The sequence below is a fragment of the Scatophagus argus genome, chromosome 21 (genome assembly GCF_020382885.2).
Source record: "Scatophagus argus isolate fScaArg1 chromosome 21, fScaArg1.pri, whole genome shotgun sequence".
NCBI lineage: Eukaryota > Metazoa > Chordata > Actinopteri > Scatophagidae > Scatophagus > Scatophagus argus.
The window spans coordinates 3,371,036-3,374,918 of NC_058513.1; the positions used below are offsets into that span (position 1 = coordinate 3,371,036).

Below are 3,883 nucleotides of genomic sequence, written 5' to 3' on the forward strand. Positions count from 1 at the left end.
AACCACTATGCAGTAATGCAGATAGGACGTACACTTTAGCTTTTCCTTTTGATCTTCATTGGCCGCTTTGTTGGGACCCTATGATATGCTGGATATTCCCTGTTTCCCTCTTTTCGGAAATCAAACAGCACTCCCTCTGAGTTCATTTAACTCAATCAATATGATTAAAGCTACCGCAGTGCTTTTACATCAGTACAATCAGCAGCACCTGTGGTTTCTCAATGCTGGTGCCAGCGTTCAAGACTCCTTCCTGATCAAGACTAATATCACAGGGGGTTTTATTTTGCTGAGTCTTATTTTCTTCATGTTCACATATCTCTTGACTAAAGATGATCTGATGTAAACTGATGTTTTGTCTGTATGTTTAACATGTTATCAATAGACCAGAATCACGCCTTCACACACTGGCAGTCCACCTTTTCTGGGGCAGAAAGTCTGTGGGAAAGTAAAGTTGAAAGAGAATTTGCAACTTGAAGAAACCCCGGCAGCTCGGAGTTGTGTGGAGCCATGGCATTCATTACAGTAGAAGCACATACACATGACTTCTTTTGTGTTGGGAATTTGAATGCTTTTCTGAAGCTGCCTCGCTGAGCTCAGTGTTTGAAGCAGCACAAGTCATTCTCCACACACCCACGGGAGCCTGGTGGCTTTAAAGTATAATTTCCACAGTGGAATTCACAGAAATACGTAAAAAAAGAGTAGAGTTTTTTTTTTTTTTTTTAGAGATTTTCACTGGAACTCCAATTCAGAATTCTTATTGTAAACACATCAGCATGTTAAACTGTCAAAATTTGATAAGTAAGTAAATAGCATAGTCCTTTTCTCATGTTTTAGACAGACAAAATAAGATTTCATCATGATCAGCTTCACAGGACATAACAAACTCCTCTTCCAATTAAACGTGCTGTGCAGCGCCTCTAGCATCAAAACGATATAAAAACGTAACTTTTCTGTCAAACACATGGTGTGATAGTGCTGCTGAGCATTCCAGCGTGGGGTTCCTCTAATTCAAACGCACTCAAAATGCAAAATCCCGCAGCGTGCTGTTGTGCCAGATCTGTCTGTGTTTCATGAAAAGCATTTCAAAGAGAGGAGCAAGCAGAGAGCTTCTAAGGGCAAGTGAACCAACCACTGCCCACTTAAGCAGCAGTGGTGGAGCCATGATGACTGTGTCAGAAGTCTGGTTTGAGTTCAGACAGTTTGAACTTTTTATTCATATTTTATCTTTTGTAAGTTAGAGTCATAGAGCCACAAATCACTGATTACAATAAAATAACTGGTAACACTTAAGTTTATATGCCACAAACCACAGCGTATACTTTACTTAAATGCCATGTTTCATTCTAGCCTCAAGGAAAATAATACAGGCAGTGCCTGTGGCTTAATGCAGGTGTTGTATTGTGAGTTTGAGGATGCTAGCTGTGCAAGTGATTCTAGACTAATGAATCATTATGAACACAGGAAGGACGCAAATACAAGACACAGACAGAGTGGTGTTGGTTAGAAAGGAGGTTTTATTGTACAAAAGGATCTGGACGAGGGGCTGGTGACACTGAATGGGGATCCAGTGGTAGCAGGAAGAGTGATGGTAATGGATGGACCCGGCATGAGCATAGAATGAAGTGACGCATGGCAGGCAGGGCCAGTATAGAGGCTCGGTGGTTATTGTCTCATCGAGATGCACAAAATGTTCTCTTCAGCATCTGTGGCAGGGGCACCGAAAATGCTAGAGAGCTATAGAGAAGACGCCTTCACACGTGCTTAACATGAAACGCTAAATGTTTAGGCACAAAGTGGTGTAGTTCAGGAGGAAATCTGTGAAGTGTGTCTTGAACTCCCAGGAGACTGAGTGGTGTGTGAGCCACCACTCAGTGCTGGCCCCTCTTCATTGTAAAGTTAGTCTGATCATTTGATAATGAAGCTGATGTGTTTGCTAAGATAAAAACCAAAATTTCATTCCACATACTAACTGTCATATCAGCCTGTCATTTCAGACTCCCTCCTGCCCTGCAGTAACCCCTCTCACACCATAGCCAATCAGCTGACCCCCCCCACTCTCCACCTGCACACCTGTTCCCACTTTCCCTTCCCCATCAGCCCTGCAGTGTACCAGCCCACTCATTCTCTGCCAGATCATCTATTGTGTTTCCTGCGTAGCTGTCCAGCCTTTTCTTCAGCCTGAATACATTTGTCTGTTTTGATCTGCCTGCCTTGTTGATATTTTCCTGTTTTTGACCACAAGTAAATATCTTTCAAGTTTTACCTAATGTGCTTTTCTTGCTTGAATTTTGCATCTGTATTCAAACGTGTTTTTTTTTTATCAAGTAAATTTAACATATATGATATTCAAATATGCTCAAAATACCCTCCATTCCCTGGTATATTCATATAAAAATATGAATAAAACAAGTTATGAAGGCAATCTCACTGCCGTCCAAAATACTGACAAGGAAATGTAGTCTTCATCATCTGGTTTATGGTGCAAGATACTGCAGTTTTACTTGTGGTTCTTTGGCCCCCCACAATGTTACATTAACCCTTAAAATGTATTTTGTGAATGCAAAGTAGTCAAACTATTGAATAAATTTAACCCGAAGTCATCAATAAAAACTGCTGGAATCACAAACAAAAGATCACGAGCAGTTTCACATCTGATTTGTCTCCAGCAGCGTGGTGGCTTCAGAAACAGAGACACAACTCAATAACACTGTCATGCTGTGAGTTACAACACTGGTTTAAAGTGCTGACATGAAGCGCATATCTTAGGACATGATGGAGTACTGTGGATCTGCAACCTTACCTCCTCCATATGCATGGCAGGATGGAGTGGATTTAAGTCTTTTTTCTCTCTGTCTGTCTGTTTACAGATGAGATGCCACATCATGCCTCTTCGCTCTCATTGAAGACACAGTGGGACTAAAAAAAAAGGCCTAAACAACACCAAACTCAAGGTCTACTGTGAGGTGAAGAAGTGTAGTATGTGACTGACTGCTCTGATGTGTGCTCATCTCACGAATCCATCTGCATGAGGGTGTTCCTCTATGACACTCACTGTCAACAGCAGCTGAAGCCATGCGTCAGAACCGACTCAGCTCCAGCACAATGATGTGCAAAGAATCAAATTCAGCATTTGTAAATTTGTTGTCCGTGACGTTTAAAAAATAAACTATAGCCTTTCGTTTTGTGAAATATCAGAATTTATTTAGATCTACCTGAACACAAGCTACTCCACAACTGAAGCTGAAGGTTCCCAGGGAGACGGTATGACTTGTCCATTTCCCTTAACCTTCTCGTAAAAACCGAAGCTTCTACGATTTGAGGAACTTCTGATGCATACTAAATGATATACCAGCAGTTTCTTGTGCTTTCCCATCCCGTCCTCAGCTGTCTGTGACATTTTGAAGCTCATTAGGATGCCTGGGCAGTGAGCGTTGGGACAGTGTACTGCTAAGGTGCTCTAGGTTGGATTATGACCAAACAAAGCACCCAATCTCACTGTAGCCTACTTCCATTGATTTACAGTATTTATGCAGTTATAACTCAGTGTGTATGCTGGGTCCCGACTGCAGCCGAGCTGGCTCAATTACTTAATACAGGGCCAGCCGACTCCTAATCCCCATAACCACGATGGAAGGCTTTGCAAAGAGGAAGTGACAGCAAACTAATCCATAAAGCTTTGGTACACAGTGGCTTTAAGGGGCAAGTTTATGCATGCAATTAATATGATACAGCAGACTTACAGATCTTTGTGATGCAGTCATTTTCTTCCTGGGTGCTCCATAACAAACAGACTGAGAAATAAGATCAGTCTAGAGCCAATGCACAAACAATCTGTTTATTTGACTGCCTTAAAATGATGAAGAGTTTCCGGTGGTGTTGGTGG

The 3,883-nt window shown here is 41.8% G+C and overlaps 1 long non-coding RNA gene across 1 annotated transcript; it reads left to right on the forward strand.

The window, feature by feature from the left end:
* The first annotated feature begins 2,130 nt into the window (after positions 1-2,130).
* Positions 2,131-3,189, forward strand: LOC124052977. Its single transcript, XR_006842092.1, has 2 exons — positions 2,131-2,241; positions 2,868-3,189. It is a non-coding gene; the product is annotated as an uncharacterized LOC124052977 (long non-coding RNA).
* Positions 3,190-3,883: the final 694 nt, after the last annotated feature.